This window comes from Echinops telfairi, unplaced genomic scaffold, assembly GCF_000313985.2.
Source record: "Echinops telfairi isolate 266 unplaced genomic scaffold, ASM31398v2 ScPeMD7_3533;HRSCAF=4204_0, whole genome shotgun sequence".
Taxonomy (NCBI): Eukaryota; Metazoa; Chordata; class Mammalia; order Afrosoricida; family Tenrecidae; genus Echinops; species Echinops telfairi.
Window position 1 is genome coordinate 18010744 of NW_022107431.1, and position 22677 is coordinate 18033420.

General features: G+C 47.0%; 1 long non-coding RNA gene and 1 pseudogene across 1 annotated transcript in view; one reads left to right on the forward strand and one right to left on the reverse strand.

The window, feature by feature from the left end:
• The first annotated feature begins 3719 nt into the window (after positions 1-3719).
• LOC123522229 overlaps positions 3720-22677 on the forward strand; it is a 45508-nt gene continuing 26550 nt past the window's right edge. Inside the window, exon 1 of the long non-coding RNA XR_006680515.1 lies at positions 3720-4030. This is a non-coding gene — a long non-coding RNA (uncharacterized LOC123522229). The remainder of the gene's footprint in view (positions 4031-22677) is intronic.
• On the reverse strand, positions 7500-7631 carry LOC115871042 (annotated as a pseudogene).

A 22677-nucleotide genomic window follows, 5' to 3' on the forward strand; every position in this document is an offset into this window, starting at 1 on the left:
TTTCCAACTTTTGCATTCCAATACCAATAATTATCAATGTATCTTGATTGTAGATTTGATCAACTTCATATAGAAGAAGTTGGTAGAATCCTTCAATCTCATTATCACTACTTAGCTTTAGTGGTTGGAGTATATATTTTAATAATAGTTGAATTAATTGGCTGGACATCCATGTAGATGTATAAAAGATATTATCCTATCATGAGTATTATTGTACTTCAAGATAGATCTTTAAATGTGCCCTTTTTATGATGAAAATGATACCACTCCTTTCAATATGTCATTTCTGGCATGGTAAGCCATGGTTATCTGATTCAGAATGGCCATTGTATTTCACTAATACCTAGGATATCGATCTATGTTCAATCTATCTGTGTTCCCTTGAATCTTTGCCAACTTCTGATTTCATAGATTCATATTTCATACATTCAATGTTCTGATTATTAATGGATGTTTGCAGACGTTTCCTCTTATTTTGAGTCATGCTCTATCAGCAAATGAAAGTCCTCATAGCTTTACTCCATTGGTATTATTATGGTCTACTCTACTCAGAAGTAGACTCTGCATGCCAGGAGAGACCAGTCCCTGAAGAAGGACATCATGTTGGTAAAGCAGAGGACGGGGGCGGGGGGCCTCAAGGAGATGGATGGACACCGTGGCTGCAACAATGGGCTCAAGCATCGGAACAATTGTGAGGATGGTGCAGGACCAAGTAGTGTTTTCTTCTGTTGTGCCTAAGGTTGTTATGGGCTGGAACAGACTTGAAGGCACCTAACAAGTAGGAAGGCAGCTCTTTCTCAGTCATATTTGAGTGCCTTCCATTGAGGGGGCTCATCTTCTGCACTTTATCTGACAAGGGTTTACTTCTTTCATTAAATTTTCATTGGCAAATCCCTCCGAAGTAGATAGCCTACTCCTCATCCATAGTCTACTCTCAGTCTGAAGGTAAGCTCTGCTGAAACCTGTTCACTTTCGGTGACCCTACCAGCATTTGAAACATCACTCACATTGTTTCTGGCATCACAGCGACAAGCAAGCACAAAACTGACAGACCAGTGGATGCATAAGTAAAGAGAGGTCCAAATATTTATCCACAAGGGACAGTAAATAAATTAGAGTAATCTGTTCCACTAATTATTGTATAACTACTACTATAATGACATGGATCCATTATCAGGTATCAAAGAACAAAAAAATCATATCATTGTGTGCTCACCTTCCCAATGCAATCGCAGAAGAAAAATGGGTGCATAAGCAAAAGTAGGTAAGAAAGCTGATGGTGTCCGGCTGTCAAAAGATATAGCATCTGGGGTCTTAAAAGCTTGAAGGTAAACAAGTAGCCATCTAGCTCAGAAGCAACAAACAATCCCACATGGAAGAAGCATGCCAGCCTGTGTGATCACGAAGTGTCAAAGGGATCAGGTATCAAAGAACAAAAAATCAAATCATTATGAATGAGGGGGAGTGCAGATTGGGGACCTAATACCCATCTGTAGGCAACTGGACATCCCCTTACAGAAGGGTCACGGGGAGGAGACAAGCCAGTGAGGTGCAGTATAGCAATGATGGAACACATAACTTTCCTCTAGTTCCTAAATGCTTCCTTCTCCGCCCACTATCATGATCACAATTCTACCTTACAAATCTGGCTAGACCAGAGGATGTACACTGGTACAGATAGGCACTGGGAACACAGGGAATCCAGGACAGATGATCCCTTCAGGACCAGTAGTGAGAGTGGCAATAATGGGAGGGTGGAAGGAAGGTGGGATAGAAAGGGGGAACCGATTTACAAGGATCTATATATAACTTCCTCCCTGGGGGATGGACAACAGAAACGTGGTCAGGGGCGATGTCAGATGGTGTGACATATGACAAAATAATGATAATTTATAAATTATCAAGGGTTCATGAGGGAGGGGGAAGTGGGGAGGGAGGAGAAAAAAATGAGGAGCTGATTCCAAGGGCTCAAGTAGAAAGCAAATGTTTTGAGAATGATGATGGCAACAAATGTACAAATGTGCTTGACACAATGGATTTATGTATGGATTGTGATGAGTTGTATGAGCTCCCAGTAAAATTATTAAAAATAATAATTATAAATTTCAATGCAGAGCACTTATAAAAGAATTTATTAGAAAATATTGTCAGTATTAAATTTCTTCAGTGTGTTATAATGATATATTCATGTAGGAAAATGTTATTGTTATACAATAAATGCTCAAGTTTTTGTGGCTTAAAAAAAGCCCAAGTCATTACACAATGGATATATGTATGGATTGTGATCAGAGTTGTACAAGCCCCCAATAAAACGATTAAAAAAATAAATAATGACATAGAACTAAAGTTCACATCAGACAATATGGCACACCGTATATGTAAAATGGGCAAAATGTCTAACTGTACATACAGTTATTACAATCTACAGAGAAAATTACGTAGAAGAAGGCAGATATAAGTGTTAACAGAGGCCACCTCTGGGTGATGGGATTTCAAAAGATCTTTCCCTCCCCCTTGTACTTTTTAGCATTTTCTAAGAATCTATGTGAGTCTTTGTTATTTGCATAATAACACAACTTCAAAGAGCTACTGTCCAAAACAAAACAAGAAAACTAGCCATAATAAAGAATTTCCGAATGTTTAGATAAATGTAGGAATGCTCACTCTCTAGGGAAAATTCTAGTATTTGGATGAATCTCCCTAATCTTTGACACTGGCCTTCCCTTATTTGTCATGATGTCGAGGGTAAACACAGAGAATATGCTGTCTTCTAGAAGCTATGAGATGGATCGACACAGTGGCTACAGCATGCGCTCAAACACGGATGGCCCAGGACCAGGCAGTGTTTGTCCTTTTGTATGCGGAGTGTCTGTGAGTCAGAGCCCACTCCATGGCCTGTAGCAACAGAAATGAAAGACGTGCCGTGGGTGTGCACAAAAGGAGCTGGGCTATAGCAGAGGTGGGATTCAGCTGGTTCAAACTTGTTCAACAGAACTGACACCTAATTTTCTGTTGAGTTCGACGAACTGGTTGTTAAAATGGCCTTTGTAATCAGGGTTCTCTCTAAGGCTGTGCAATGTGGAAGTCACAAATTGACATTCCTTACTCTTTCTTTTTTTCTTTTTTAATGGTCATCCATGCAACAGCATATTCTAAAAACCTTTAAAATGTTCACTCCATCCATAGGTATAAAAATTAGATGGAACTATGCTTGTAATAAAAGCAAAGAATATTGCAAGTGAGAGCACCAATCAAGAAGCAAGATGGGAAGATCTTAAATAACAGCTTGATTGTTTTTTGGTCAGGTATTATTTGATATGTTTTCATCAATAATTTAAAGCTCTTTCTTAAAATCTAGTTTTGTGTGCCCCTTTTAGTGTTCTTTGTTAAGTATTAACTGTATGAAGTCACAAACTATCTTTCAGGGTATCTTTTTTTAATAAAGAAAATGGTATTCAGGGCAGCAAACTGGTTGTTAAACATTCCAATCACATCACTGGCTGTAAGAGCAACGGAAACTAGGAGACAGCTCACCCAGAAAGCGAACTTTAAAAACTTTTCTGGACTCTTGGCAGGTTGTGACTTCTGTTTTTGAAACTCCTCCCACAAAGTTCTGGACTTCAGTTTAAGAAGACTGCTTCTAGCTCCTTAGCTCACACCAATCTCTGTGGGATTGGCCCACAGAGAGCGCAGATGGCATTGAGCAAAGTCCTGGTGCTGGAGTTGGCCGGGAAGTTTCCCCCTTCCCTCTGCGGGATGATTCCAGCAGACTTTGGACCTCAGGTGATCGCATGGACTGGAACCTAAAAGACAGGTTTAAATTTGTGAACCACAGCAAGTGATCGCTGGCTCTGAATATGAATTTTCCAGAAGGTGTTGCCATTCTTGAGCAAATCTGTCTTCAGTCTGATGTACTCATCGATCCTGTACCGAGGGGCTCTGGGAAAAGGGAAGCTTTTGCCCGAGGAAATCTTACCGAAGAACCCACGACTCATCTAGGCAAAGGTCTCTACTGGAATGAACGTGTCCAGTAAGTACTGCCACGTCAAAGATTACGGTATTAACTTTCCGGCTTTGTCAGGCGTGTTGTCTAAATTTGGCATAATGCACCAGAAGCCATATGTGCCTCCAAATTTCTTGGCTTCCTCAGTAGGAGGAGGTATTCTGGGCGCGATGGGTATTGTGATGGCTGTTTTTGAATGTGCCCAGTTTGGTAGGGGACAAGTCATCGATGCTGATGTGACCCAAGGCATAGCATATGCTAGTGTCTCTGCTGTGGTACATGCAGAATTTGGATAATTTTAACAGGCCCAAGGGAGACAATCTACATGAGCATGGAGCACCCTTCTCTGACACCTATCAGACCTCTGATGGGAAATTCATGGCCATGGGGGCTTTTGAGACCCCTATCTATGAGAAATTTCTGAAGGGGCTGGGTCTCGATCCTTACAAGCTTTCCAGGCAGCTGAGCACCCCAGACCGGCCAAAGCTGAAGACACTTGCTGCAGACAGATTTTCCTTAAAGACACAAGCTGAATGGGGTGAGATCTCCCAGGGCTTAGATGCCTGCGTGACTCCTGTCCTGTCCTAGGGTGATTTATCTCAGCTTGTGGAGGAGGGATGCCCCTCTCTTAGGATGGGTGGCCAACACCAGTTCCATTTCTGTCCAAAACCCCAGCCCTTGCTCTTCCCAGGCCAAGTCCACACCTGGGAGAACACTCAAAAGAAATACTCAGACTATTTGGATTTGATCAAGAAAAAATAACCCAACTTCATGCTTTGGGGGTCATTAAAAGCAGTCAACCAACAGCTAACCTGTAACATTTATCTGTGGAATGTACCTGCTTCCGAGCTAATCTCATGTTCTTAAACTGATGTATAAGAGTTGAAGCTATTGTAAATGCTTTGGGGCCAGGGGTCCATTCTTGGGTTAAGACAAAAATCACACATTTTCAGAAAATGAAAAGAATACTCACTTGTTTAACTTGTAAGCCTGCTATAAGTTTTCTTTTTTCTAATCAATAGACTTGATTTAAAAAAAAAAAAAAAAAGCAATTTCAGGTTTACAGAAAAATTAAGCAGAAAGTGCAGTTCCCCTATTCCCAGAGTTTTTCCCACTATAACATCTTGCATTGGGGTACATTTGTTATAATTGGGGAGCCAATAGCAGTAAATTATTGTTAACTAAAGCCCCCAGTTTACATAGAAATACTTATTTGTGGCAATGATTACCGCTCTTCTTGATGTGATTGAACTGTTTGATTATATGATATGTGAATTCCATGCCAATAAAATTGTTGGGGGAAATAATAAACAGTTTACATGGTCACATGGTGTCGCACCATTTGATGGATTTGGACCAATGTATAATGGCAAGTGTCCGCTTTAACAGGATCATACTGAATAGTTTCATATTCTATTTAACCTTTCCCTCCTCCCTTCCTCTTCCCTGATCTATGTTTCTTTGTTGTTGGTTTTTTTCTGCCTCTGTAATTTTGTTTTCCCCAGAATAGCATCTAGTTGGAACACCCAGCATGTCACTTTGGGAAACAGACTTCTCTCACTTAGCACTTTGCATTTAAGATTCCTCCATGCCTTCCCAGGGCTCTAGACCTCATTTTCATTTGAAACGATTGGATACCAAAGAAGGATGGTAGTACTGATGTGAATTGTCTGTGTCATTCTGTGATCCAGACCAGTGCCATGTTGGTAAATATTCCACCTAAAGTAAGTTTAAGATGTTGCCTGGTGTCTAGAAATCTAACACGTTTCTACATGACAACACTTGTTCAAAGTTCGCTTATCTCTGTTTTATTGGGTCTTCTCTGGTGGGGGAAGAGAGAAGGATATGAACTGCAATGTAACCATTTTGGACAACGCGTTTCAAGGTAGGCGATATGGAAAGAAGAATAGCAGATGGTTACATTTTAACAAAATGTAAACACACAGTCTTTCAGACCCACATGCAGACTGAGCAGTGCACCAGGAATTCTTCACTTTAACAAATACTGGGTGATATGTATTATTATTTTTTCCCTAAGACGAGCCCATATTTGTGTGTGTGTGTGTATGTGTGTGTGTGTGTGTGTGTGTGTGTGTGTATGTTGGGGGTGGAACACATAGAGCATTCTTGTCTCACGAACATAATCTTCTGAAAACTCTGTCCGAATTAGTTGTTCTCAGGGTGTACCCTTGACTTCTTTCTATCACTGTGGGACTTGTAACTTGAAGGTCCAAAGCCAGATCCATTTTCCTAAACTCTGGACACAGGTCCCTCTGATGGTGATGACAAATGGAAATCCCAGGATGGCCAGTGGACCTCCAGACAGGGAGGCTCCTGATTGCGTGTGAGAGCACATTTCTTTGCACACTTGAGTCATTTTCATCCCGGTTGATTGTTTCTGAGATAACCTTCCCTCTGCTCTTGTTGAAATTTAGTTTTCTGAGATTGTTCATGAGATTGAAAGTCTGTCTCTGTGCCTACTGGAAATATGTGTCCTTGTTTTAGAGAATCGACCATTGCAGACCCTGCATTTAGATGTGCATGCTGTCTTTTGATTGTTTTATGGGGATATTGAGTGTTCATCTTTTAAAGATATCATTGTGCTCTGGATGGGAGGCTCTGTAGCAAATTCAGTTTCCAATCCATAGTTCATACCTACATAGTTCCTTAGGCCCAGCTGCAACCCCCACAGTGTGTCAGCACTCGCCCCGTTTCCTCCCTGGGTTTCCCTGTGTCCATTATTCTGGTTTGCCTGCCCCTTGCTGTCACCCCATCGTCAGGGGTGGGCAAACATTGGCTTTTTTGTCTCATGCAGTTGACTGCTCTAAGGGGCGCATTGTGAACGGGTGGTGGTGTTTGATAGTCACGTGTATTCTGGGGCTTACTGAAAGGACAATGGACTACTGAAAGGACAAACCAATCTGTCCTGGAAGAAGTATGGCCACAGTGCTCCTTAGAGCCAAGCATGGCAAGACTGTCTTACACACTGTGGACATCGTGTCAGGAGAGACCAGTCCCTGGAGAAAGGTATCATGATTGGTACAGTGGAGGGGCGGTAAAAAAGAGGAAGGCTCTCAAGGGGATGGATGGACACAGAGGCTGCATCAATGGGCTCAGGCATAGGAGCCGTTGCGAGGATGGCCCAGGCCCATGCGGTGTCTTGTTCCATCGTGCATAGGGTTGCTACGGGCTGGAACGGACTTGATGGCCCCTAACGACATTATTGGGCTAACAGGTGGCCTTTGAACATGTGTCCCATTTCACTTTGTCTTGGGGCAATCGTTTCAGGGGTTCCTCTGGTCCCTTTTAGACCAGTAAGTCTGGTCGGATGTCTTTTTGACTCAAGTTCGGCTCTCTCTTTTTTTCACCCCCTCTATCCGGGACTTTCTATCATGGTCGGGGGCAGAGTGGGAGTCTGGTTCCAAGCCATGCAGCTGGTCTCATGCTAGAGCAGCCTGTGGTCCACATGGGTCATTAGTCCTTTGAACTACTAATTGCTTTCTTGAGTCTTCATTTTTCTTCATCCTCTCTGGCTCCAGATGGGAAGAGATCACAGCTGCTTCCAATTAGCAATAAAACACGCCTCGGATAAACCTCACTGGCTATGATATTGCCCCTGCGCAAAACTAAAAGCTGCTTCCAATACATGGCCACTTGCAAGATTTTAAGACTCCAGAGACACCCGCCGTACTAGGATGTAGAGCCTTAACTTTATGAATTGTGTTTTGCCAGTTGACCTACTCTGCCCTCCACACAGACCTGAAAAACAAGATTATGAGGTGTGATCGTTTACAATTCAAATCCGGGATGATTCATATAGTTCTCTGGTCAGGACAGCGTCTTCTCAGCCATGCCCTAGAGGCACATTGCTCAGACTTCAGTCATTAGTGTTCAATGCACCAACTCTGTTTTTGAGATGCTGTCTAAATTCAGGTGGGATAGACTCAAGGTCGTGTGTTGGCTCTTCTGCACTCATCTTAGTTTTCTCTGCCTTCATCCTGAACTTGCATATGCTCCACGTCAGCCCCGGCCTTGTTTTGGCTGATGACATTGACCTTCTCCTTTGTCTCCTCTCACAGTTGTAACCAGTTTGATCCCTGTGTATCCCACTTGGTGAAATCCATGTGTATAGCCACCATTCATGTTATTTAAAAACATATATTTGCAAGGAAGAAGTGGAGGTGGGACCATGCAAATAAGGTGTACAGAATCCTAAGGGGTGGGGATTGGTTGGTCAATTTCACCATCCCAGAGGCAGAAGGGGGACCTCACCACCATCAAGAAAGAAGAACTGGGGATGGAGCTCATCATCCTTTAGATCTAGAGAAACTCCTGGACCCAGGAGACAGAGAGCGCTATAAAACCAGAGATGAGAGGGCAAGAAACAGCAGCTGAGACTTGGCAGCCCCAGAGCAAGCAGAACCAGGTGCCTGGTAGATGGTTCCGTGACATCTGTCAGCAGAGCCCATTTAGGCAGGAGGGCTGCTGGGGGAGTGGTATGCCTCCAGGCACTTACTGGCCAAGCTAAAACACTTTGGAACACATGTTGGCACAGGGCTGAAGGGCTGCAGGCTAAGTTTCCTGGGGGTTTTATTGCTTTTATTAAATGTATGGTTAACTTCTCAACATTCTAACGGAAATTTCTTTAACCACGTATTTGACATGCCATTGTTTTCATTGAACAGAAATCGCCAAGCAGAGGTGTCCTTATGAACTCGGTAATGTGGTCCACTGACTAATTTGCCAATGACGTGACAATGTCATGATGTTAGGCTTCTTAATTTTAGAGTCTGACTTGTTCATTTCAGCCCAATCCGTAATCACTGTGCCACTAGAATGGACGTCCCGTGGGCTACCAGAACAAACAAATCTGTCTGGGAAGAAGTACAGCCAGAATGTTCCTTGGTAGTGAGGATGGCGACATTCTGTCTCACGTGCTTTGGGCATTATGATTAGGAGAGACCCATCCCTGAAAATTGACATCCTGCTTGGAAAAGCAGCAGGTCAGGAAAGAGGACGGTCCTCCGCGAGATGGATGGACACAGTGGCTGCAACCGTGGGCTCCCACAGAACAACCATGGAGAGGACGGGCAGCGCTTCATTCTGTGGTGCACACTGTTGCCGTGAGTTGGAATGGACTCAGGGGCCCCTCGCAGCACAATGTAACCATTCCAATATTTTTTCATAGCCAAGTCAAGTGACAAATGATAACTAGCAGGAAATATTTGGACCACCTCTAAAAAGGATAATCACTAGTTAGGATCTATAAGAAACTGACAAAAATTAGGAATAAAAATTATTTTAACCCACATTATTTTTAAAATCAAAAAATTCAAAAGGTATGATAGGAAAATCCAAATAGCCAATGAGCATGTAAAAAAGGGCAATTAATCTCACTGGCAATCAGGGAGCTGTGCACAAAGACAGCACGACATGATATCAGTTTGTTTAATAACTTACTGAGTGTTGTTAGGTGCTATCGAGTCCGCTCAACCATAGTGACACCACGCACAACAGAACGAAGCACAGCACAGTCCGGCGCCATCCTCAGCATTATTCCCAGACTTGAGCCCATTGTTGCAGCCAGTGTGCCCATCCATGTCAATCTTATTATGCTACACATAGTGATTGTCCCAAAATTAATATGTGAAAATAAGGCAACTCCAAGTGGAATTCTCTAGCATTTAAAATGTTTAGAAGAGGGTCATAAAACATAGGGGAAAATACATTCTCAGAAGGACTCATTGTGTGTTTTAAAAATAGGTTTACCAAATATTATACAATTCGAAAGCCACGGTAATCAAATCAATATGCTATTCATGCAGAAAAAAATGTATAGAGCAGTAAGACCGAGTTAAAACCCATCCAAAAAATAAATCCTAGCATAGATCATAACTTCGATTAGATTTCAATTTTGTAGGACTGAATGGAATATTTAATAAAGGTGCTGACATTACCTGGAAAATAGAATCGGGCCCTATCTTACTTCATATAGAAAAATTCATTCCAGGTGTCCACAGAGGCTGTGTAAATACACAAAAATGAGCAGTAACAAATTCTACAAGGAGCTCTTGTGTACTCTTGGGGAAGGGGATGTTCTTAACCTCCCTTCTAGAACATCTAGAAGCTAAAAAGGAAAAGAGATATTGCCATTTAGTAGTTGTAAAGTTTTGGGTTTTTTTTAAAAGAGACCAAGCTTTCAATCTTGAAAAATACCTGTAGGGTAGAGAATAGTATCTATCTTGGACAATATTTATAATCTACAAAGAGCTCTTAGGAATTGATGACAAGAGAAAAGCAATCGTTTATTTTTAACTGGGCAATAAATGTGAATCGGCTCTTCACAAGACTAAATGGACAGGCCAAGGCAAGTGTGAATGGTGATCAAACTCACTGACTGTCAGGGAAGTGAAATTAGCGTCCCCTTTTGTTGATGTGCGTGTGCACAGAACTCCACAAATTTGGGGACAACGGGGAAGAAAGTTACTAGTTTAGCCAGGACGCTGGGGGTGAAAGGCAGGAGGTGGGAAATGAAAGGGAGAGGGGGGAAGGAAGTGCGAACTGTTACATCCATCACCCCCATCTGTTTAACAAACATTGCATAAAGATGGAATCAGCGGGTGCCTCGGTCTTCTGCCGCTTTTCAAGATCACACTTCTGTTGGCATCTAGGGGAGCATCCTCCCCACGACGGAACAGCAAAGTCCATCGAAACAATAGACACTAAGACTGGCGACACCAATGGGCGCCAGAAATGGTTAATGCACTTTTCGCTGCTAGCCGAAAGGTGCTTCTTGGTTTGAACCCACCCGGACGCACCTCAGAGGAAAGGCCTGGTGACCGTGGAACACCGGCCCATGAAAAGTCTGCAGAGCACCATTCTACTCTGCCACAGGGGCTGCCACGGTCAGTTGGAATCATTGCCCGCAAGGGGTAAGTGGCAGGACAGTCACAAAGCCTCATTCATGGGGACGCAGGCTCCTCCCTTATCAACTGGACTCCCTGACTGGCTGACCCCTGCTAACCCGCTTACGCCCCTGCCAATCGGCGTAGTAGCACCCCTTATTGCGCACTGCGTAAAGGCGGGCTTGGTACAGCCGGTGCCTTCCCGCGTGGTGTGTGGTGACCTCATCCCATCTGTTGGAAGTTTCCGAGTTCCGCCCGAATTAGCCACGTCGCCATCGGCCTCGCTTCTCGCGCTTGGATGTTAACAGGAAGCATCTGGGGAGGGTGCTGGGCCTCGGACCCCCGAGAGAGGCAGCTCAGGGGCACTGTAGGAAGGTCGGTGGTCAGGCACGGGGCGCCGACTTTTACAGTGATTTTGCCAGCAGATCCTCGTGTCTGTGAACCAGCGACCACGCTGAGAGAGACCCCATGACAACCATGACGTAAACCGCCACCCAGCGGGTGGGCTGTGCCGCCCAGCCGTGCCCGCGTTACAGGAAGCCCTCCAGACTTGCTGATTGCGAGCCTGCATTGTAGCAGTTCCCCAGCGTGATTTCACGTGCACGTTCAGTGTTGGGACGTCCCAGCTCGATCAAATAGATGAAAGAAGTGGACAGTACACCTAGTCTAAGGCGCCCTGTGTGTGTGGGTGGGGTGGGGTGGAGGGGGACGTCTCCTCAGGGAGCTCTGGGGGTGTGGAGGTTCCACGTTGGGCTGCTCACATCAATTTGAAACAGGGTGGGGAGCCAGCAGCAGTTCTGGGGGAGGGAGACTGGGTGCTCCACTCCCGTATAGAGTTGGTTACAGTCTTGGAAGCTCACGGGCTGAGCTACCCTGTCTTAGAAGGTCGCTGTGAGCTGGCATCGACTCGATGGCAGTGGGTTTGGGGTTTTGGGTGATGCTGTCTGGCAGGTGTTGGTTGGCGAACTGTCACCGCCAGGTGCTCTGTGGGAGGTTGGGGCTGTCTGCTCCACAAAGATTTACAGCCTCAGGCACCCTGTGTGGGGTGGCCTGAGTCAGAGTCAACTAGATAGCAGGGACTTGGGTCTGGTCTGAGCTCCCTGACACCCGGCTTTACCATTGTGTTGAGCCCTTCACTAAACAAAGCCTGCCATTCTCACTGATAGATAGAAGCCCTCCACAACACTGCTGCTGCGGTGAGGTTTCCGCCCCCAGACAGGAGGATTTCTTACTCAGATGGTCTCCTTCCTTTTCTGAAATCATCTTGGGAGGGTGCTGGCTGGCAGGGGAAGAACGCACTAATTTCCACCCAGTACGTCTGACATCACCAGCTTCACGCTCTCACGGAATCCACACATTTGCTGGCTTCCACCAAGACGTGAGGGTGATCCCCAAACCACCCTCTCCACTCATCGGTTGAAATCAGGACAGTGTCTGGTGTCAGAGGAGCAAACTGTCCCCTTGGCCAGGAGGGGGCTAAACTCATTGGCCAGGGGAAACCAGGACATCTGGGTCAGCTACCACCCATGCTGCTGGCCGGGCTGAGGCAGTGGGGGCGGTCAGCCAGCGCAGTGTTGGGCCTCTATCAGAAGCCACTGCTGTGGTCATCAGAGGATATTTGCAGTGGAATCCAGGCCACCCCTCGAGGGAATAAATGTACCGTTATGAAAGCAATTGCCAATAAAGCTGTAAACGCCAAAGGCCCCCAGGCTGGCCCAGAGCCAGGCTTTCTGTGGCTTATTTAGTCTTGCTGGGTGCTGTCTGGTCAATAAAAAAAGACAACATTTTAGTGTGGTTTTTTTAGGTGGAAGTTTACTCAGTAAATTAGCTTCCCCTTTAACAATTTTTTATACAGATTGCTCTGTTTTTCGTTTTGTTTTTTAACAACATGCCACCTGCCCCATTCTTTCCATTCTGTTTGCTCTGTCCCGCTTGATCTCGCTTCCCTTTTCCTCAGTGCCTTCTCGCTTCGGAAATGGCGATGGTTTGGGCACATAGTGCATTGTTTGAAGGAGCACATTACTGTTCCTTCTGTAAGCCAATCTGTTTGATTTGAAAGCCAATCTCTCCTTTGACTAGTGGGTGAATTGGAGAGATAGTTTCAACCCCATGTTCAAAGGTTGTGTGAGGTGGAGCATCTGAAATAAGACTAAGACAAGATCGTCCAAGACAGCCCCTGATTATGGACCTAAAACGGAGATTATAATTCAGTGTATCTTGGGTAGAAATGTAATGTCTCAGCAGGGCGTAGAACCAGAATGAACTGGTTGAGAGTCCTGGCTGTTAACAGAAAGTCTCAGCCTTATTGTATGTAAGGTATGAAGAATCCTTTAAAAGTGCGAGATATTGTTAGCTCTGAGACTTGCAGCAACCAGCCGATGTCTCAAGCCCTCTTTTACCGGAAGTAGGCAACACATTGCTCACTGGCTAGAGAACCTGTGGGCCCTAAAATGAGATTAATCCTTAGAGATGGTGTTTGAGCTTTGTATGTGAATGCAACCTTGTTTGGGGAATCAACTCTGCAGAGGTCACCAAGACAAGGTCATACTAGATTAGGATGGGCCCTCATTCAATGGCCAGAGTAGCATAGTGGTTAAGCTTTGGGCTGCTACCTGCAAGGTCAGCAATTCGAAACCACAAGCTGCCCCTCCAGAGACAGATGGGGCTTTCTACTCCCTCCAGAGGTACAGTCCTGCAAACTCACAAGGGCAGTTCTACCCTGTCCTATAGGCTTGCTAGGAGTTGGCATCCACTTAATAGCAGGGAGTTATTGTTGTTTTGGGACAGGAGAGAAAGAGGTGGAGATTAGAGTGAATCAGCTGCACGCCCAGGATTGCTGGCAAATCCCAGAGGCTGGCAGGGGTCAGGGAAGGCTCACCTCGCCACCTTCGGAGTAAACATGACCCTGCTGACACAAAACTTGACTTTCTGTTTCTGGCCACCAGAAGTGAGCATGCACGCAGTTCTTTTATTTCAATCCACTCTGTTCCAAGAATAATAATAATAAATCAGAACAAAACTGTCCTGCCATGGAGTTGATTCCAATTATAGACAGGGTAGACCTCCCGCAGACCAGCTAGTGGTTTCGAACTGCTGACTTTGTGCCAGCATGGCTCCTGAGTTATGCAGACGGCCCTAGGAAAGGAGGACAGATGGTGACCAAAACCCACCACTCTTGGAAGGGGAAGACTCAGGGACGTGTCCCTCGCTAGAACCCGCTTCCCATGTCCTCTTGCTTCTATGAACAAGGGCTAGGAGGGTGGGGTCCTGGATTATAAGACCCTTCCATCTCTAACGTACTCAGATCCTGAGGCTGGTAGAGGAAAATCACTTTGAGATTCTTCGTTTTTTGTTAAACCTTTTGCTCCTAAGCAGAGAAATTAGGCCAGACAGCCGCCCAGGAAAAACAGATGTTTTAAAATACGCTTTTTTGGATCAAGGATATTTATTTTTCCTTTGACCTGGAGTGTGTTGGTGTGATCTTTGCCGTGAGAGCAGACGGAGAAGCATCCCATCCACAGCCTTATGGACTCCCATGTACAGAGAGCCCGAGGCAGCTTCGGGGGCGGGGGGGGGGGGGGCGCCGCTGGGCCCACTGTCCACAGCTCTCGCAGCCGAATGCCTGTCCTGGAGCCCTGAATGACATGAGCTCATGATGCCCTGGAAAGCCTCTCTCAAGAAGGATGGAGGCCCCTCACCAGATGTGATGAGGGGCCTCCTGTAGTGAGGAAAAGCCCAAGTTCGAATTCAAGTTTCTGCCTTGCTTGGGACTAACCCATGGCCACGTCCCCTCTCATCTGGGAGTAGCTTAAGCCTCCCTCAACCTGCTGGGTTAGGGACTGAGCCGGCGAAGTGACTTAGCTGTAAGTGCCACTGCCTGAGCAGTGGCGCTCACCTCAGTGGTGTTTGTATGAAGGATCTTGGGTCTTAAAATAGTACCTCTAGGTATCTGACTACATTCACCTTGGTTTGAATTGCCCTTTGCTTCTTTTTAGAGGCCGTGAAATAAGGAACCAAAGAAACAGGAATAAGTTGCCCAGTTTCTCATCCGCTAGACTCCTTGCCTTCTGAGGGCGTCTCGCTGGGTCCCATTCCCTGGCCACTGGGCCACATGCACAGTCAGTGGAGGCTTGCCTGTTGCTATGTGCCACACAGGTTGCAGTAGAAGGTCCCAGCTTAAGACACACAGAGAGAAAAGCAAGAAGGCCGCTTTGCAGACTAAGGTGCACCTGACCAAAGCCACGTGATTTTCAATGGCCTCACGTGCACATGTAGGTTGGGCATGGACCAAGGAAGACCAGAGAAGAATGGATCTATTTGAATTGTGGTGCTGGAGAAGAATACGGAAAGTACTATGGACTGCTTACAAGGCAAACCAACATGGAAGACGTATGGCCAGGGTGCCCCTCAGAGACAACTTATATACTTTGGACGTGTTGTCAGGACAGGGGAGACCGGTCCCTGGGAACCTGGAGGGCCAGAGAAAAAGAGGAAGGCCTTCAACAAGGCAGATTGATACAGTGCCTACAGCCACAGGCTCGGCATAGGATCGAGTGTGAGGATGGTGCGGGATCCCGAAGCGTGTCATTTTGGGGTCGAGGGTCACCATGGGTCGGAACCTACTCGAGGGCACCTACCAACAACAGCAGGAGGAAAGGTCTGGCAATCCAAACACCAAACAATGGAGACCCTATGGATCACAGCTGTGCTGTGGCTTCAGATAAATTAGTGATGGTCTGACTGTTGGCACCAGGGAAACGGTCAAATGTTACCGCAGCTGGTCGAAGAGGTGCTAAAACCTGGAGGGACTGCAGTCAGGCCCCCAGAGGAGCTCCTTAAGGAAACCCCAAGGCACCCTGTAGCAGAGGAGCCAGCAACTGCTCGTCTGTGGAAGGTTCTCTGGCATATCCCGCCTCTACCAGCCAACTAGACTGTGCCCTTTGCCTCCCGTCCCCGGTGGTAGATACCCTGACACAGGATTGAAGGATTCAGTTGCCAGCTGCTGGGAGGGCTGCTGGCAGGCAGAAAGCACTCAGCTGGTAGCTGCTGACAGGCTTATCTCAGCTGAAGAGGGTGGCCTGCCAAGGCCACACCCCTTCCTGGAGAGGCCAGTGTGTCATGCAGAGGCAGGTGGAACAACTCAACTTGACTGGGGCACTGGGTTTTGGCTCACACCCTGCTGAATTGGCACCTCTTAGAGTGGCTTCTAGTAATTTCCTGGTTTTAGCTGTTGACCCTAATTCCTAGCCACTCAGTGCCCCAGAAATGAAACGCTGTCGGGTCTCACACGAGCCCCAAGACCAGTTGCAGATCAGGATGCTGACTCCTGAGGTCTTGGTGGTCCGCTTCTCTGTTGAGACCCCTTGTCCTCTGGGAGCTCTCGCGAGTAGCATTTGACAGTTTCCCTGGTGGAAACAGTCAGACCATCACTAATCTCCCTAATGCCACAGCACGTGGAGGGAGGGAGAGATGCTATCCGTCCATGACTCTTTGGGGGCCAGTGTGAATCAGTAGGAGCGGCTTCCAACACATCATCAGGGCTGCGAGCTCTGGGGGCTGAGGAACCAAGGTGTCGGTAAGAAGCTGGACCTGGGCCAGTTCCTAAAGGGTGGACCGATTCAAGGTGGAGGAGGCAAGGAGCAGGAACAGTCACAGAACCAGGAGGATCTCAGCTCAAGCCACGGCTCAAACACTGACTGGCGATGTGATCTGAGCCCGAGTTGACCCACCTGTAAAGCAGGACCTGTGACACAGCATGAGGTGATGCAGGTGTGTTACTTGGTACTGTTACTGAATGCTGTTGAGACAGCTCCCCCCACGGCAATCAGAGATGTAACGGGATGGGATGTTGGCCATCCTGGATCGGCTTCTGCATCACTGTTGACACGTGGGAATCCATCTTCCTGGCTACTGGGTCCGTCCATCAAATTGAGGGGTTTCTTTGGTTTTGCCGAACCTCTGCCAACCACGATGGACCTTGCCAGCCATGGGCCTCTCCTGGGGATGAGCCAGCCAAGTCTCACCAGCCGACTTCCATGGGACATGGTGATGGCTGCTTCTCTCCAGGGCTGTCCTTCTTCGTGCTGTTGGTTGTCACCGGTCTAGTCAGCCTCCAGCCCCACAATTCAAATGCACCGGCTCTTCTCCTGTCTTCCTTGTTCCTTGTCTGACTTTCTTGTGGGACCGCAGTCACAGGGAAACCCCATGTCATGAATCAGGCGCGCCTTATTCATTAGCGGCACATCTTCACTTTGTAAAACTTGCGAGGAGTTTCCTGCCGTCCAGTGGAAGACATCGGTGGAGGTCTCAGACCCAGAGGGCTGCTTCCACAGACCTGGATTGTGGGGCCAAGTCGAAGGCAATCCTTGACAACCGCAGCATCTCCCGCCCTCATTGATCAGCCGGCTGCGCGTGGATATAATAGTGCAGATTTTCATAGAGTTCATGTTCGGGTATAATCCATACCGAGGGATAGATTCTTTATTAAAAAACATTCCATTGGTTTTTTTTTTTTAAACATCAGGGCTAAGGTTGATTAGGGCTTTGGAGCTAGGGCTGAAAAAAGAGAGCTCCCTGGAAGGCAAGAGGCAATGGCTGTGTAGCCAGATGGTGGTGAGGAGGGTGGCAAGGTCTGAAGGAAGTGTCGCTGGGGTATGAATTGGAACAAAGGGCGGGCAGGCCCACCAATGTCACCTTGCTGTATAGCCGCTGCCCGTCTTCTAGTCCTACAAACCCACAGTCAGACCAACGCTGAAACTTTATCGGGAAAGGGGCGTGGTTTTCCAAGACCCATAGCCATTGACAGCTGATGCCAGGCCCTGGTGGAGGCTGTGGCCAGAGGCAAATGGTATCATTACGATTTTGAGCTTCAGGGGGTGGATCTTTGCGTGAAGGCCCTTTCCAGACCCCAGCTCTCTGTGAAGTCCCCAACATGTCCCCTCCCATTGTCCAGGGCTGTCTGAGGGGCCTGCTGAGAATCCATCGAGTCTGTGGATCTGGGGAGTCGGTCTCATTGGGCCAGTGTGACCTTTGACATCTCTGTGACAGTGAGCTGAGTCGTTTTAAGCACAATGCTGGAATCATCCTAGTAAGATACCAAAAGCTCCAGCCACATGCGTGTAGGCATGCGTGTAAATAGGTACACCCATAGATATGTATAAATAGGTACACACATAGATATGTGTACATCTATAAGCGGGCTTCAACAAGTTCATGGGAAAATTCCCATTATCTGTCTGATTCCATACAAACCAGGAGAGGCCCCTTTCTCCTATTCAGCTGCCGTCTCCATTTACACAGGCACAAGGATGAGCTCAGGCACCGGGCACGTCCAGTCCTCCTTGCCTGTAGGCTAGGAGGCCGCTAGAAGATGACATCATCCCTGCTGAGTTGTTCAAGGACCTGAGAGGGTACGCAGCCCCGAGGGACTCCGGAGATAAACATCCTGCTGTGGCCCTGAGGCCGTACACACCAGCCTGAGGACGGGGAGGGCGACCCTGTGCAGAGCGGTTCTTTCCAGACTTCTCAACAAAGGGGGTTTTAAGTCAGTGTTTATCCTCCGGGAAACAACAGGCAAACAGGAAGCGTCCTGAGTTCCATCAAGGAGGTGAGCAAGTGTTCCAGAAACCAGGGCCAATTCCTGACGCAAAACAAAAGAAAGTGTCTTGGCGGATATGATGGGATCTGGAAGGGACAGCTTGAGCGTGTCCCTTTGTCTGGCTGGGTCACTGGGTAGGGCTGCTCTACCATGCAGCTGTTCCTCATTTATCAGCTTACATCGTGATGGTGGTTGTGATGGTTAAGGGTTATTGTGCCAACCTAGCCAATGAACACATGTGGGATTCATTGAAGGGCGAGAGATAAATGACTCAGCGAGCCTCGCCTTTCTGGTCTCTTGCTCTCTGATGGTCAGACCAGGGTGCAGTTGCCTTAGCTAAGTCCCTGCTTCAGCTGCCAAGGCTTACTTCCTGGGAAACATCCCTGAGGAGAAGCCACATGGACCTATCCTGACACAGCCCTGGGTGCTGGAGAAACCATGTGGAGACCCTTGCCAGCACTGAGATACACATTCACTGATTCGGCTTTCCCCCTGCAGTCAGCATCATTGTGTGTGTTTTGTGAGTTTGAGGAGGACTTTGTAGATCAGTTTCGGACATATGGGCTAATGTCAGACTTATGGGCTTGGACTGGACTGGGTTGGGATGCTTTCTTAATGTACACTTACCCGTTATATAAAACTCTCTTATAAAATATGAGTGTCTATGAGTTTTGTTTCTCTAGTCTACCCAGTGATTCTTTGGCAACAAACTCAAGCACCTACCTTGGTACATGGAGGAGCCAGGCTAGATGGGTAGATAGCACGGACCAACTCATCACCACGGCTAGAGAAAGGATGACAGGGATCTTATGTAGATAATCAGAGCACTTTGTACTTGCCTTGAGAGTTCATGGAACTTCAAGGAGCGTCTTACATGCCCTGGAAGAGAGATGGGGCTTTCTACCCCTATAAAGAGTTTCAGTCTTGGAAACTCACAAGGACAGTTCTAGCCTGTCCTACAGGGTCTCTGTGAGTTGGCATCGATCCGGTGGCATTGAGTTTTCCTTACATGCGCATCAAGCGGTGGAATTCTCACCTCCCAGGCAGGAGACGTGGGTTTACTTCCCCGCCAGCACACCTTGTGCTCAACTAACTCCCTGACTTGTCAGTGAAGGGTCCATGTGGCTGTGCTGCCATCAGCTCTGGCAGAGCCTCCAGCCTAAGACAGACTAGAAAAGCCAGCCAATGAAAGCCAGGGGACCACAGTGATTGAGCTACGACCAATCAAGAGCTTGAGAAAGGATGGGGCACTGTCTCATTCCATTGTGCATGGGGACACCCAGGATTAGGGGCAACAATCTGCATAATTTGTATGTCAACATTTGTGAAGACTCAAGTGTTTGAGAGGGAGGCAGAATTGCTAGATGCCAAGAAGAATCTGTAGGCAGAACATCAAAAATCCAGGAGCAAGGCACAGGCAGCATTCGAGGTCAATGTGAACTGAGAAGGGACCCAAGACACAGAGAACCGACCCCGGAAAGCCGGCGGACAGACACAATTTTAAATGGCACTTAGAATTTGTGGGGGAAGGGGTGGAGCAAGCAAGTCTAAGAATCTGAACATAGATGGAGAGTAAATGTTACAAATGCAAAGGCCAAGGGAAAGTATCAACACTGGTCAATTACAAAATGAGTTAGGCTGTTTCCCTTGCCTCCAATCCTGCGTGGGTGTGCAAAAAGGCCAAACAGAACCGGTGTTGGGAACTGGCTTATTCTGGAAGGAGCTGGTAATACAGCCTACAGGAGGGAGTTCTTCTGGAGGAAGCGTCAGTTATGAGGTCTCACCATAGTATCCAGGACAATCTGTACTTGACATCAACTGATTGAGGGTGCTAACCCCCGCCCCCAACGGAATTCCTTCACAGCGACATCTACATTTGTTTAATGGCTGAGTAATAGATCCCAGCCACATTGACACAGCTTCAAAGCTCATATAGTTCTTTTATTAAAAACAAACAAACAAAACCCAACAAACCAAACTCGCTGCCAATAAGTTGATTCCAGCTCGGAGTAACTCTGTAGGACAGAGCAGAACTGGTCCAGTGGGGTAGAAAGGCTTGTCTTGCCCAGTGGAGTGCTGGGGGTTTCGTACTGCAGTCCTGGCAGTTATCAGCCCAACGTGTAACCACACTGCCACCAGGGTCCCTTATAATTCCTTAATACACATACGGAATTAGTCCTGATGGGGCAGTTGTAAGAAGGGCATGGAGGTGTGGTATTTGCCCTCCTCTGACTTCAAGAGGGAAAGAAAATACAAGTTCTTATTAACCCAAAGCCAATTCCTATGAAGATCAGGCATGGCTACCCTGTCCAAACTTCTTATCAATTTTGACACCAGACATTGATCCCATGACACCCTCTCTGTCTTTGTTGGGTTTGATCTTCCATTTGTGAGGGGAGCTCAAAGGTTACAATTCCAAATCAGAAATATTCAGGATACAGTTCTTTGGTTAGGATAGCCAAGCCTCTCTCTGCCTCTCAGCCTATCCTATGCCCTGCTTGGGCAATGTCACAAAGCCCTTTCAGCACTGCCAAGAAATACTCCTCCACCCTAAGCCTCAGCCTGAAGACCCTTAGGCTTCAGCTCCCGTGGGTCGGCAAACCTAGCTCCTGCAACGAAGTGGCTGGCGGCAACCTGCTTTTCAAGTGAACCACTTGCTAAAGGGACTCAGACGTTAATAGTTCTGTGAGCAGAGATGCTCAGAGCTGTCTCCTGCTCTGGTCTTGGACCTGCTGCAGCTGCTGCTTCTGTCATCTCTGGATGTCACAGTTCTCCTTCCCTGGATTGAGTAGGTTCAACCTTAAGATCCAAAGGATACACTCTCCTCCTGCTTCTTCCTCGATGGTAGTGAAATCTCTCCTTCCTGCTTCTGAGATGGTTCATTTTAAACTTAGTGGAATGGTAAAACTGACCAACCCTCATATTAGAGTTCCAGGTTTTTATGATCACCATATTATGACCCCACCACTCACAACTGGATCATAAAATACGACTAGCCTCCTATCCCCCCTTCTCCTACCCAGACCCAACAAGAAAACAGGAAATACACTTCATCTGCATGGTCCCACCCAGTCATTTGGTGGGAGTTTCAAAGACGATGGCTGGAAGAGCCATGTGAAGTCGTTCCCCGCAACAATCCCAGCATGCACTGCACTTTTCTGATGGTGAGGTGTCCCCCACAGCATTGGGAGCAATGGCTGGCTGGCTGCCATTCCACGAGAGGGATGCTTCCTGAGCTGAGTGGGCCGGGACTTAGCCAAGTCCCAGAGTCATTACCTTTGTTTTTGAAAAGGAGAGTTTACAAGTCACCTCAAATTTTACTCCCACTAGCTCTTTAGGGTTTTAATTTGGTTTATAATGGAATCCCACAACCCCTACAATTTTCTTTGACCTAAAGAGAAGCCTTCATGATAACCTAGACGAGTTAGTTGACATCGATGAATATGACATTGCTCCTGTAATGCCTGCCTCTTGTAGACTCTAGCTAATGAACTTGATACAACAAGTCCCACGTTTGTGGGGCTGTCTGCTGCAATGAGCGTCAGAAGCTTGTTTGGGTTAAAGCGGGTTAGTGATCTAAGGCACTGAGTGATTGGCCCGGAAAGCACTGGCCCCAGCAACAGATTACACTGTCTCCTTTCACAGTGATATGTCCTCGGCTTGATTAGAACATTTCAGGGTAATCATTGGTGATGGCTCCTTCCAAGAAACATCTATGGTCAATGCTCAGCCAGTGAGTAATTCAACCTGATAGGCACAGGCCTGGAGAGGTATTCCCAAGGCAAGTCCGTCCAACCATCAACCAATGATTAAAATCAGTGTCTCACTTTCAGTGGGTGTTTTCTTAGGTTCCTTCTCTCTTTCCTCCCTTTCTTTTTCTTTCGACGTGGTCTCTCTGGGCCTGCTTTGGTTGTAAATCATTCAACTCTGTAGTTATTGGCAGGTCTCTGGGGACACTCATGGTCCACACGTGGCTACTGAAGGTGTAGGCTTGAGCCCACCGGTGGCTCGGCAGAGGAAGAGCCCAGAAATCTGCTTTCATAAAGATTAGAGCAAACAACCACAACCACACACACTCACAAGCCCCACTATGGAGCAGTTCTGGTGTAGTGGTTACATGTTGAACTCTTAACTGAAATACAGTGAACCCTCACCATTTCGCGCTTCGACTT